Source organism: Bombina bombina, chromosome 4, assembly GCF_027579735.1.
Source record: "Bombina bombina isolate aBomBom1 chromosome 4, aBomBom1.pri, whole genome shotgun sequence".
In the NCBI taxonomy this organism is placed as follows: domain Eukaryota; kingdom Metazoa; phylum Chordata; class Amphibia; order Anura; family Bombinatoridae; genus Bombina; species Bombina bombina.
In genome coordinates, this window is record NC_069502.1 from 1,046,450,061 (window position 1) to 1,046,465,294 (window position 15,234).

The 15,234-nt window shown below is 38.0% G+C and overlaps 1 protein-coding gene across 1 annotated transcript in view; it reads right to left on the minus strand.

Moving 5' to 3' along the window:
• Positions 1-15,234, minus strand: part of MCM8 (minichromosome maintenance 8 homologous recombination repair factor) — a 465,182-nt gene that overhangs the window by 105,315 nt on the left and 344,633 nt on the right. The gene's annotated exons all lie outside the window — the stretch shown is intronic.

Genomic DNA, 15,234 nt, shown 5'->3' on the forward strand with positions numbered 1-15,234 from the left:
AGATACCATTATTTTCATCATATCTTATAATTTACTATAAAAAAAATTATAAAATATGAGGAAAAATGGAAAAAAAACACACTTTTTTCTAACTTTGACCCCAAAAATCTGTTACATATCTACAACCACCAAAAAACACCTATGCTAAATAGTTTCTAAATTTTGTCCTGAGTTTAGAAATATCCAATGTTTACATCTTCTTTGCTTTTTTTGCAAGTTATAGGGCCATAAATACAAGTAGCACTTTGCTATTTCCAAACCATTTTTTTTTTCAAAATTAGCGCTAGTTACATTAGAACACTAATATCTTTCAGGAATCGCTGAATATCCCTTGACATGTATATATTTTTTTTTAGTAGACATCCCAAAGTATTGATCTAGGCCAATTTTGGTATATTTCTTTCCACCATTCCCCCGCCAAATGCGATCAAATACAAAAAATCGTTCACTTTTTCACAACTTTTTTCACAAACTTTCGGTGTCTCACTGAAATTATTTACAAACAGCTTGTGCAATTATGGCATAAATGGTTGTAAATTCTTCTCTGGGATCCCCTTTGTTCAGAAATAGCAGACATATATAGCTTTGGCGTTGCTTTTTGGTAATTAGAAGGTCGCTAAATGCCACTGCGCACCACACGTGTATTATGCCCAGCAGTTAAGGGGTTAATTAGGGAGCTTTTAGGGAGCTTGTAGGGTTAATTTTAGCTGTAGTGTAGTAGACAACCCCAAGTATTGATCTAGGCAAATTTTGGTATATTTCATGCCACCATTTCACCGCCAAATGCGATCAAATAAAAAAAAACACGTTAAATTTTTCACAATTTTAGGTTTCTCACTAAAATGATTTACAAACAGCTTGTGCAATTATGGCACAAATGGTTGTAAATGCTTCTCTGGGATCCCCTTTGTTCAGAAATAGCAGCCATATATGGCTTTGGCATTGCTTTTTGGTAATTAGAAGGTCACTAAATGCCGCTGCGAACCACACGTGTATTATGCCCAGCAGTGCAGGGGTTAATTAGGGAGCTTGTAGGGAGGGAGCTTGTATGGTTAATTTTAGCTTTAGTATAGTGTAGTACACAACCCAAAGTATTGATCTAGGCCCATTTTGGTATATTTCATGCCACCATTTTACCGCCAAATGCGATCAAATTAAAAAAAAAAGTTACATTTTTCACAATTTTAGGTTTCTCACTGAAAACATTTACATACAGTTTGTGCAATTATGGTACAAATGGTTGTAAATGCTTCTCTGGGATCTCCTTTGTTCAGAAATAGCACACATATATGACTTTGGTGTTGCTTTCTGGTAATTAGAAGACCGCTAAATGCTGCTGCGCCTCACACGTGTATTATGGCTAGCAGTGAAGGGGTTAATTAGGGAGTTTGTAGGGAGCTTGCAGGGTTAATTTTAGCTTTAGTGTAGAGATCAGCCTCCCACCTGACACATCCCACCCCCTGATCCCTCCCAAACAGCTCCCTTCCCTCCCCCACCCCACAATTGTCCCCGCCATCTTAAGTACTGGCAGAAAGTCTGCCAGTACTAAAATAAAAGTACTAAAATAAAAAAAATTAAATTTTTTTTAGCATATTTACATATGCTACTGTGTAGGATCCCCCCCTTAGCCCCCAACCTCCCTGATCCCCCCAAAACCGCTCTCTAACCCTCCCCTCTGCCTTATTGGGGGCCATCTTGGGTACTGGCAGCTGTCTGCCAGTACCCAGTTTGCAAAAAAATATGTTTTATTTTGTTTTTTACCCGGTTTTTCTGTAGTGTAGCTTCCCCCTCCCCACAGCCCAACACCCACCACCTAACTGATTTATTTTTTTCGTTTGATTTATTTATTGCATGCTATTTTTTTTATTATTTTCCTACAATTTTTTTCTGTAGTGTAGCGGTTCCCACCCGCTCCCTCCCCGTGCACGCGCCCGCCCCCACCCTCCCGTGCACGTGTGCGCGTCAGTGCGCGCCCCCTGGCCTCCCCGCCCCCCTCCACATCACGAAGGGCCATCGATGGCCGCCACCCGCCTCCCAGTCCGGCTCCCACCCACCAACGCTATAAGCCACCGATCTCCGGTGCAGAGAGGGCCACAGAGTGGCTCTCTCTGCACCGGATGGCTTAAAACGGTTATTGCAGGATGCCTCCATATCGAGGCATCACTGCAATAACCGGAAAGCAGCTGGAAGTGAGCAGGATCGCTTCCAGCTGCTTTCCACACCGAGGACGTGCAGGGTACGTTCTCAGGCATTAACTGCCTTTTTTTTGAGGACGTACCCTGCACGTCCTCGGTCGTTAAGGGGTTAAACAGTTTGAGAGTGTAATACAAAATGTGATTATGTGTAATTAAAAAAACAACAACTAAACTTTGCAATTTTCTTTCATTCTTTATTTTGTCCCCTTTTTCTGTTATTTAACTTTGAATATGGTAGGTTCTCAATTGCACTGAGTTTCCATTAAAGAGACATTTAAAGTCAACATTAAACTTTCCAATTTACTTATCCAATTTTGCAATGTCTTTCAGAGGCACTAGTTCCTACTGAGCAAGTTCACTGGGTATACATATAATATTGCCTGATGGCTGTCACATGACAATAGGAAACAAAATGTCAGAAAAAAACAACCCACTGCACTGTGTAATTGTCTTTTTATTATGCACTTATTATTATGCAATTTGACTGTACTGAATGGCCCTTTAAGTAATGAGCACCACCATGTTTAAAACATTGGTTTTCCACTTAAAAGGACACTGAACCCATATGTTTTCTTTTGTGATACAGATAGAGCATGCAATCTTAAGCAACTTCCTAATTTACTCCTATTATCAAATTTTCTTCATTCTCTTGGTATCTTTATTTGAAATGCAAGAATGTAAGTTTAGATGCCGGCCCATTTTTGGTGAATAACCTGGGTTATTCTTGCTGATTGGTGGATAAATTCATCCACCAATAAAAAGTGCTGTCCAGAGTTTAAATCAAAAAGGAAGCTTAGATGCCTTCTTTTTCAAATAAAGATAGCAAGTGAACGAAGAAGAATTGATAATAGGAGTAAATTAGAAAGTTGCTTAAAATTGCATGCTCTATCTGAATTACGAAAGAAAACATTTGGGTTCAGTGTCCTGTTGAGGAGAGTTGGGGACAGATATAAAACTGTCTGCAAACAAGGATGTGTGGAGCCCTGTAAAACAGTTACTTTAACAATACTATATTTCACATAATCATGTTTGCACACTTTTGTATTGTCTTATTTATATGTCTTTGTCCTTAGCAGAAGAGAGAGATAAGTGGAAAATCTAGGTTCAAACATGGAGCCACCCATTGTTTAAAGGGACACTCAAGTGAAAATTAAACTTTCATGATTCAGATAGAGCCCACAATTTTAAACAACTTTCTAATTCACTTCCATTATCTAAGTACACAATCTTTATATATACACACTTTTTGAGGCACAAATCCTAATGGACATGTGCAAGCTTCACAGAATATACGTATATGCATTTTGTGATTGGCTGATGGCTGTCACATGACGCAGTCGGCGGTAAAATAGAACTTTAAAATTTGTCAGAAATAAATCTATTACTCATTTCAAATTCAAGTGCTTTTGCATTGTCTTTTTATTATGCATTTACTGATTATGCTATTCTAGTGTTTAGCTGTCTAATATAAAAACTAAAGTACTTTTCACTAAATAAATCTTATATCTTCGATACTTAAATTATATAATTAAAAAAAAATCTACAAGTTATTCTCAGGCTAATCTTAGCCTTAAATATAGTGTGTATTTACTGTTTAATATCCCCTTAGATTATGCCAAAATGTCATCATCTGCAACTGATAATTAAAATAATTGGGTATGCACAGTCTAACCCAGGGATTCCCATCTCTGTGCTTCATATTTGTACAGTATAAGAATATTATAAAGGTGTTTTAAAAAAGGTATAAGCAAGCTGAATATATGTTGTATTGACAGAGAATACAATATGCTGCATTCTGTTTGAATATGCATAAACTGTTAAAACATTTTCTGGATAAAACAAAGCATTTACCGTCAAAAGTTTAAACATTTAGGCCTAGATTGCAAGTGGAACACTATTGATACTGCAGGGTGCGCTAACAATATCGATAGGCCGCGCTATTATAAGTCCATGGTAAAACTGAGAATATTTAGCATAGCTGGCATCCATTTAGTGTGCCCTGTATTTTCAATAGATATTGCGGCAGCACTAAACATCACTAAAAGAACGTATATATACACATTATGTGGTAATTTGCCCATTGTACCGCATAACGTATATATACGTCATTGCTTCAGGAAATTACAGTAGCCTCGAGAGCTGCTGTCCCTGAGCTGCAGGTATATGTCTGCATATGGAACCAGATGGATGGAGGGAAGGGAAGCTAAACTACAGAAAACAATATAAATTTGGATGGGGGACCCTCTATTAGGAATTAGAGATGGGTGGGTTGGACTGCTACACTACAGAAAATACAAAAAATAATTTATAACTAAATAAAAAGATAAATCTATAATCTGGGTGCTAGCAGATAGCTGCCAGTACCTAAGATGTAGACATCATTAGGAGAAGGGAAGGTTAGAGAGCTGTTTAACAGGAGATCCTACACTGCAGAAAAATAAATAAAATTAATTTTATTTAAAAAACAACAACAACAAAACCCCCCCCAAAACTTCATACTGGCAGACTGTCTGCCAGTACTTAAGATGGTGGTCAGGAGTGTGGGCGTGGGAGGGCAGAGAGATATTTGGGAGGGATCAGGGAAGTCAGGTGAGAGGGTAATCCGTGTATTAAAAACAAAATTTATGCTTACCTGATAAATTCTTTTTTTTCCTTGGTATGGAGAGTCCACAAATCCATTCTAATTACTAGAGGGGATTCAACTCCTGGCCACCAGGTGGAGGCAAAGAACACCCAGCAGAGCTGTTTAGTGTCACTCCCATTACCCATAATCCCCAGTCATTCGGCCGAAGGAAAATGGAAAAAGAAGATGACACAAGGGTATAGAGGTGCCTGGGGTTTATACAAAAAAAGCCTGTCCTAACTCAAATTAAGGGCGGGTCATGGACTCTCCATGCCAAGGAAAGAAAATAATTTATCAGGTAAGCATACATTTTGTTTTCTTTCCCTTTGGCATGGATAGTCCACAAATTCATTCTAATTGATTATGTCTATGTGTCTATGATTACGGTCACCAGGACCGAAACCGGTCAGACCATACTACTCTCAAGGCTGATTCACTTTTGTGTTGAGTGAGTCTTTATCCTCAGATTTGCCTATTTGTCATTTTTTTAATCATACAAATAAATTGCAAGTTTTATTTACGTTTGGAGCTGAAGCTGTTTCGTTCTGGAGTATGCATTTTTCTCAGATATATTACGGAGCACTGGGGCTCCTTTACTTTGCAGACGACCACTCCTCTTCAGCCAAGGGCCTATCCCAAGTCACGCACACAGTACCTGTGACGTCACCACGATGGAACCCACACACAGGCTGCAGCAAGGAGGAGCCGACCGGGATAAGGAGAAGGATCTAAAGGTGCAGAGATTTGATGCGGGAATAGGGAAAAGACTCCAACCGCAGGCATCTGAATCTTTGCATCTCCCACTCAGCCTGACGGATGCTACATTGGGTGAGTCCTGACACTACAGCTCATAGAGCGGAACACTATTACGCACAGTTAATTTCATCTTACCTGCACTGAAGACAGTTTAGGGGTGGGAGGGATATTTTCCCGGCTCCCTATTTAGATCTGGAACTTGGTTCGGTACAAGGGTGGGAGAAATCCCTTGACCCTCAGTAAACCGATTTATTACTTAAGTGCCAGGGATGACTATATTGGATGGACTCTGACTCTGTGTGTGTGTGTGTGATCCAGGATATTAGTTACTATTGTGCACAGGTATATCCCCATTGGACTTCTCTCAAATGTAAGCATACATTTTGTTTTCTTTCCCATTGGCATGGAGAGTCCACAAATCCATTCTAATTACTAGTGGGAACCAATACCCAAGCTAGAGGACACAGAATGAAAAGGGGGGAGAACAAGACAGGCAAACCACAGCTTAAAGAACTAGTCTCCCAATGGAAGCCTCAGCCTAGTCAAATAATCAAATTTGTAAAGTTTGAAAAGGAATGCAAAGAGGACCAAGAGGTCGCCTTGCAGAATAGCTCCACAAAAGCTTCAATTTCGAAAACCCAGAAATAAGAGACGACCCTAATGGAATGAGCCGTATTCTCTCAGGAGGCTGATGTCCAGCTATCGCCTAAACAAACCGGAAAACACTTCTCAACCAGCTAACCGGAAAACACTTCTCAAACAGAGAGAAAGAGTAGAATAAGACGCCTTCTGACCCTCACGCTTACCAGAGAAAACAGCGAACAGGGCAGAAGAAACCGAAAATCTTTAGTGGCTTGTAGATAAATTTAGAGCACGCACAACATCTAAGTTATGCAAAAGGCTTTCCTTCTAAGAGAAGGATTAGGATAAAAAGAAGAAAAAACTATTTCCTGATAGATGTTGCGCTCCAACACAACCTTAGGAAGAAATCCCAACTTAGTACAAAGGACCGTCTTATCCGCATAAAAATAAGGTAAGTAGAATCACACTGCAGAGCCCAAAGCTCGGGAAAACTCTGCAAACAGAGGAAATAGTGAGGAGAAAAAACGCATTCCAAGATAACAACTTAATATCAAAAGAATGCATAGGTTCAAACTGAGCCTGTTGAAGAACTTAACAAGAGTAAGGCTCCATGGAGGAGGAACAGGAATTATACACAGGCCTGATTCTGACCAAGGTCTAGACAAAAGATTGAACATCTGGCAGGTCTGTCAGACATTAAAGCAAAAGATAGAGGAGAGATCTGACCCTTGAGGGTACTGACTGATGAGCCTTTTTCCAGGCCATCCTGAAGAAAAGACAAAAATCAGGGAACCCTCACTCGATTCCAAGAGAAAGGGTATTTATGCCACACCTTATGGAAATTTATGTGAAATACCGGCTTACGAGCCTGAAGCATGGCATCAATGAACCTCTCAGAAAAATCACGCCTAGACAATACTAGGCGTTCAATCTCCAAGTAGTCCGCTTCAGGGAATCTAGATTAGAGAAGAGAAAAGGACCCTGAAGAAGGATCTTCCTCAAGGGCAACCTCCAAGGGGAAACAGATGACAACTTCACCAGATCTGCAAACCAGATCCTGTGAGGCCAGACAGAGGCTATTAGAATCACTGACACCTTCTCAAGCCATTACTCAAGGAAGGAGGGCGAACAGAAGAAAAAAGGAACACAAGAACGAAGTCCCAAGAAATCGCCAGAGCGTCGATCGTAAACTGCTTGCGGATCTCTTGACCTGACTTATACCTTGGAAGCTTGGCATTTAAATGAAATGCTATCAGATCCATGTCCGGAAGTTCCCACCTGAAGGATATTATTGAGAATACTTCCATATTAAAGGCCCACACACCTGGAAGAAAGGTCTGCCTACTCAGAAAATCTGCTTTCCAGATATCTTCCCCTGGGAGGTGGATGGCAGAAAAGTGACAATCATGAGACTCCGCCCACCAAAGAGAGCGATTCACCTCCTTCATAGCTAAGGAACTCCAAGTTCCTCCCTGGTGAGATATACACCATCTAAATAATGTCTGACTGAAAACTGATAAACCGGACCAAACACAGAAGAGGTCAAGTTGAAAAGGCATTGAAGCTTGCTCTCAACTCTAGGATATTTATTGGGAGAGAAAGATCTTCTTGAGTCCCAGTACCCTGAGTCTTTTAGGAACCCCAAACTGTTTCTCAGCCCAACAGGCTGACACCTGTGGTTACAATCTCCCAAAATGGTCTCAGGAAGCATGAGTTCTAAGACAGATAATCTTGGGAGATCCACGAGAATAGTCTCTAGACAAGGAGACCAGAACAATCCTCTGAGAGAGGTCCTGTTCCAATGCCTGAGCATGAAATAAAATATCTATAAATAGATATAGAAGAGGAGCGATATGAAAAGCGCCAGAGAAAAAGGTAGCGACAAGACAAAATAGGTAGGTTGATGTAATCTCTCAGTTTATTTGCTGTCACCAAAGATCATAGAATATCAGCAGAGAAAGACCCTTCTTTAAAGGTACTGAACCTGGCGCTGATTGATATTCGCAGAGACTTACCGCTATTAAAGGAACATCCAGTGCCAGCAGCTGGATACGAGCCAATAACCTCTGAGGTGCAAAGCCACAAGGTTAACCACTAGGTTACATTGGCCTGTTCTGTAAAATAAAAGGTATCTCCATAGGGGGAAAAACATGTCTTGATGTCCTAGCAATAAGAATGTATCTGATCTATACATCCTTTGATAAAGAGGGGATAATAAAAACAGGTAAATGTTTAAATCCCTAAAAACTAACCTTAAAGAAAATAGTAGAAATTGAAATGATAAGCAAACATAATGCTTATCACAATATCCAAATATATATATAACATCAGACAATTAAAAAGTCACCTGAAATGTTATAAGCATACCGCACCGGTGTTCCCAGGTGGATTCCCATCCCGGAAAAAATATTGTATCCTTTAAACCAAACATGGATTAATATACTAGTGTCCTAAAAACACTAAGATTGGAGTATGATACATCAAATCATACATAACACAGATAATAACAAATATCCCATCAAAGAGAAAGATGAAAAAATATTTTTTATAACAAAGACATAGAAATAACTCTATTAAAGTCCTAGAAACACTACCCAAGAGAGTATGAGACATGAAAACATGTCACTCACATAAGGAACTCATCTCAATATGAGAAAAATAAAGAAATAAATATATCAGTATCATAAAAACACTAAGAATTGAAGTATGATACATTGAAAACCATACATACTAGTCACAGATAATAGGATAAAATCCCCTCAATAAAATACAGGGATCTAGTACAATAAATACATCCTAAAAAGATGCTAACATAACAGTGTAGCATAATATAACAACGAAGCAATCTCCTATGTGAGAGATTGAAAAAAAAATCTGCATACACATAAATATAAAAATGTGAATTGATAATAGCAGGACCCTCAATTAAATATGTATAAAATAAAATGAGAAGATACAAAGGTGTATTTATCAGCGATTGGATAGGCAACCTATAGCTCCTAAACGCAAAAAGGATCCCAGCTGACCCTCAGGAAAAGCAAGTAGAGAATAAGAAATTGCCAAGGAAGCGCCTAAGTGAATGTCTAGGCAAAGGTTGAAATTTAATATAACAATATTCAAAAAATATAACAATAATATAGTGGATAAAATATACAGAATGGTAGTATTTCAATTAAAACATGGATCCATGTAACAAATACAATCTCAAAAAATAAAAGAATGCAATATTATAAAAAATACAGTAAAATCGTTAAGTCAGATACTTATGGTAAAATCGTTAAGTCAGATACTCATGGATATGTACAAAGGACGTAGTAATAAAAAATAATAATAGATAACCAATAATGTGATAGTTATAAGATCACATAAGAGTTCAAGATTGTATGAGAAAGTTCATCAAGTGAATAATCCTGTGAGAAGAAAAACGGAGTGCAGAAAAATGTTTAAAAATGTGATAAAAAAAATGAAGTGAAAAATGTGTGATATGAAATGTCCAAAAAAAAAATTAAAAAAAATCCAAATGGTATATATATATATATATATATATATATATATATCTGTTATAAAAATGTGTTAATCCAAACAAAGTTCAGTGAAAAAGAAAAATTGTAACATTGATTGCAGAAAAAAATTCTTCAATTAATTCATCAGTGAAAAAAGTATAACAAAATAAAAATCAAATGCTGTATGGTATATTAGTATCCGCACTTATCCAAAAGATCCAAAAATAATTCTTTATAACCTAAAAGTAAAGAACAATAACATAGTGCAATAAAGTTTAAATAAGCATAAAATAATTGAAATGAAGCTCACCATAAGAAGTCAACGCGTTTCGGCCCTTTACATGGGCCTTTCTCAAGACTTGATAGTCTATCAGCAAATATTAGTGAAACACAGTATTTTCAGGAGAAAAATATCCTGAAACATAAAACTGCAGAGACATATTCCTGATTAGAAATAAAATAATTTTTATTCCTTATCCTCCTTGTTAGAAAATGGTTATAATGGCTTACATAGGGTAACAAATATGAATCTCAGAAAGAATTATAAATACAAAGCACTAAGATTCCAAGTTTGAGTTATTAAAAATAAATAAATAAATGTAATGACCTCAAAACCCAACAAGATGGCGCCAAAACCCAAGGAATAACTGATAGTGAAATTTAAATTTCAAAGTACAGAATATATGCCTATATATTTTCCACCGTTATGGAAATTATCACACAGTCTCATAAAAGATAAAAATTCTGCCGAATGGAGCTTCAGCTAGATGAACTGACTTATTAGAAAATACCGGCATTCTGTCACTGTAGGACATTATCCTACACACCAGCCAGCCAGACATGAAAAATATAAGATTAGTTATGTATGTCCACTGTAGGAAAAACACTCTTGACAAGGGGAACAGCCACATGAAATAACGATGATTACCTCCCGCAGAATCATTTCATTTCTCTTGCTAGTGTTCTATCGAGAACTCCAATACATCTAATGTCACTTCCGGTGATTCCATACATCTGGTCCGTGTCCAGTGAGTGACAGGATTCACATCCAATCAGATGGGCACTGTAATCGTCTATCTTCACTATCTATTTTGCTTCCGCCTGGGGGTTCAAGGGAGGCAAAGCCCCCCATGTAAACCTCATTCCCCAAGATTTACTTGGGGTGTATGCTAGAGGATCAGTGAGGCACCCCCCAGACAGAGGCAAAACAGATATCAAAATAGAAGAGTCACTGGAAGTGACGTCCGATTAGAGTTTTTGAGGAATTGGAGTTCTTGACAGAACACCGGCTGTTACACAAGGCTTTACATGAAACAGCTGCCTTCTATTTCGGCTGTTACTGTCAGGAATCAGCGGGGGGAGCGAAAGGTCAGTTCCCTACCGAGATCTAGTAGAAGTCCCCTCCTCCACATCTATCACCTACTAACCGGGCATAGATGAACAACAAAGGGAGTGCATTAGCGATTGCCCAAACAATGAATATACAGGAAGATGAATGAGAGGAGAATAGACCACGCCTACTCCAAACTGAACTGCGCCACACAGAAAAGCCCTCAGAAAATATAATCAAAGCAGGCGCCATATTCTTTATAAAAAAACAGGCTCCACTGGGTAATTTAACCTCTATCTGACGTGTGGAGTCAGCAGTGCCCTGGAAGGTATTCTTACTGTCCGCAGGGAGAGACTAATATTCCTGTATATGCACCACAGAATAAGTAAAGGCAGAATGCTCTTACATTATTATGCACATACTCTCCCCCCGTGTCAGCAGACACTTTCAAGAGGCGGTTCATTTATTAAACCCATACCTCACTGCCTGTTGCGCCTGTAGTAAATGTGAGAGAAATAAGAGGAGATACTGAACCCTTTTCTAGGTTGCTCCATCGTGCTCCCATGAAAAAAAACTACACAATACATCACACCCACATTGGAGCTCCGTTGTTATTAGAGGAAAAAAAGAAGATGGCGGTATCAAAATTGTGCCATCAACCGTCCTAACCCTCACTAGTGAATAGAGGAAAATGACTAAATAGAGACCAAAACCATCTGGCCCTTACATTTATTATAATGCACATATCCATAAAGATAGGTCAAACGTGGAAACAATGTGAAGAGAGAGTATTGCCTTGATACCCAGACCCCACCCACTATAAGCTGGGGCTAACAGAATAATTACCCGGTCCAGGGTGCGGCAACTTCCCCGTACTTGGTAAAAACCAACTAGCTGCTCAGCCGCAGAAAATCTGAAGTAACAGAAATATATATAATAAATATTAACCCCTTCAGGAGGTAGCAGGTCCCACTGTGTTCCTGATCTTCCAGTCCTTTCTCTGTGAAATAGAATTGAAAAGACTTTCTCTCCAGGGTCTTCTGCTGTGGAGCAGTAATAGCAGCTCCAGGAGTGTCAGCCTCATCTGATCGCTGACAGAGTCTTGAAGAAAGAAAAAAAAAAACCAGAGTAACCAACCCATTTTCTAAATAGGGGTAGCATAGATGTTGAAAGGTAAGCAAGGGCTACCTTGCCGTCTTCCAACTGCTAAAAGCCACCATTACTCTTACTAAAGAGATTGACATGGACACAGCATAGCCCCAATCCTTGCTTGCAGGGAAACTACCCATAAAAGGATAAAATATCTTCAGACACATCTTCACACATTCACCCGATGAATGAGACAAAGAATGACTAGGGATTATGGGTAATGGGAGTGACACTTAACAGCTCTGCTAAGTGTTCTTTGCCTCCACCTGGTGGCCAGGAGTTGAATTTTCACTAGTAATTAGAATGGCTTTGTGGACTCTCCATGCCAATGGGAAAGAAATACTATTATCCTTACCAGCTAACTAATTAACTCTTTCACTGCCAGGAATTATGGAAGTGTGGTGTTTAGCCACAATTAGCAGACTTGTAATTGCAAAAAACTAATTGAAAAGTCATGCATGTCTGCTATTTCTGAACAAATCGAACTTCAGAGAACCTTTTACAACCATTTGTCGTATGACTGCAGTAGTTGTGTGTAAATTTCAGTGAGAAACGCAAAGTTTGCGAAAAAGTATATATATGTGGCCCTCTGTTTACGCCGGTTCAATTTGCGCCGTTTCAGAATAACAACCTTTTTTTTCCAGTCATGTGACTGCTATTGAAAAGCAAAGTGCACTAATTAACTAGCCAGTAGGTGGAGCTGTCCGCTTGTTTTGCAGCAAAGTTATGAAACTTAACAGCCTGAAATTGATCTGTGTACACAGAGCAGACATAAGGTATCGAGCAACAAGTTTTAGCAGCCACTTCCCTATAATCTTCCTGTCCAGCAGCTTGAGGTGAGGGTGCCTAACCGCTATTAATCACTGCAGATTGAAATGCATAGAATAGGTGCAGACCCAATATTATCTAACATGCTAACAATGCAGAGAACTGATTGCAGAAAAATGCAAGTAAAAAAACGTTTTTGTTTATTAAACTTAGTTTGATGATGATGCAGTCTGTTGTGTGATTATTTAAATAGGTGCTGTTAGCAAATGTTTTTGTTCATTAAACTTAGTTTGATGATGATACAATCTATATTATTAGGTTAATAATGCTTTTTAGCATTTAACGTCTTCATTTCAAAGCTTTAAAATAATTTATTAGGTGTTACTTATGACAATTTTGAGAGGGGCCTGGAACCTAACCCCCTCATTTCCCATTGACTTACATTATAAACTGGGTTTCAATTTACAACGGTTTCGATTTACAACCATTGCTCCTGGAACCTAACCCCGGCGTAAACTGAGGGCTACCTGTATATATGTAGTTTTGATAGGTATATAAAAAGGCTCTATTTCTGATTAAATAGAGTGACAGCAAAAATGCTAAAGTAAAAGGTGTTAAAGTATTACATTCATATATATATATATATATCTATAAAAATACACACACACACACACACACATATATATATATATATATATATATATATATACACACACATACATACATATACAGGTATATATATATATATATATATATATATATATATATATATATATATATATGAAATACAGGATATAGGTTTATTATCAAAATAAATGTATTATAATGTTTTAAAAGTGATATTTTATGTCAAGGTGTTTGCTTGGAAGGGCGCCAAAGGTACAGTATATGTATAAATATGTGTGTGTGTGTATTTGTATGTGTAGATATGTATGACTGTACATATCTGTGGACACATACATACATACACACACGTATATGACATATATAAAATATTCCTTTAAACAAAGTGAATATTTTTTTTTAATAGAAATACTTCAAATACTTTTGTTCTTCACTTAGGATAAATGTTATTTTTAACTATATATATATTCACATAGATATATTGTTATATATTTTAAATATTTGTATAAATATCTCTCTCTCTCTATATATTATATATATATATATATATATATATATATATATATATATATATATATATATATATATATATATATATAAACTAAAAAACAAAATTTATGCTTACCTGATAAATTTCTTTCTTTCCGGATATGGTGAGTCCACGGAATCATCAATTACTGTTGGGAATATCACTCCTGGCCAGCAGGAGGAGGCAAAGAGCACCACAGGAAAGCTGTTAAGTATCACTCCCCTTCCCACAATCCCCAGTCATTCGACTGAAGGAAAAAGGAGAAAAGGAGTAACACAATGTATAGAGGTGCCTGAGGTTTAGTAAAAAAAATTGTCTTAAAACAAAGGGCAGGGCCGTGGACTCACCATATCCGGAAATAAATAAATTTATCAGGTAAGCATACATTTTGTTTTCTTTCCTAAGATATGGCGAGCCCACGGAATCATCAATTACTGTTGGGAATCAATACCCAAGCCAGAGGACACAGATGATTAGGGAGGGACAAGACAGGTCGCCTAAACAGAAGGCACAACCTCTTGAAGAACCGTTCTCCCAAAAGAAGCCTCAGTCGAGGCAAAAGTATCAAATTTATAAAATTTTGAAAAAGTATGCAAAGAGGACCAAGTTGCAGCCTTGCAAATCTGTTCCACAGAAGCTTAATTTTTGAAAGCCCAAGAAGAAGAAACAGCCCTGGTAGAATGAGCCGTGATTCTCTCAGGAGGCTGCTGTCCAGCAGTCTTATAGCCAAACAAATAATACTTCTCAACCAGAGAGAAAGAGAAGTAGCAGTAGCTTTCTGACCTTTGCATTTTCCAGAAAAGCAAACAAACAATGTAGAAGACTGACGAAAGTACTTAGTCGCCTGCAAATAGAATTTAAGAGCCCATACAACATCTAGGTTGTGCAACAAACGTTCCTTATGAGGAGGATTAGGACAGAGAGAAGGAACAACAATTTCCTGATTAATATTTCTATCCGAAACAACCTTAGGAAGAAAACCAAACTTGGTACGATGAACTGCCTTATCTGCATGAAATATGAGATAAGGCGAATCGCACTGCAAAGCTGAGAGTTCCGAAACTCTCTGAGCAGAAGAAATAGCTTTAAGAAACAAAACCTTCCAAGATAACAACTTAATATCAATGGAATGCATTGGCTCAAACGGAGCCTGCTGCAAAACTTTAAGAACAAGG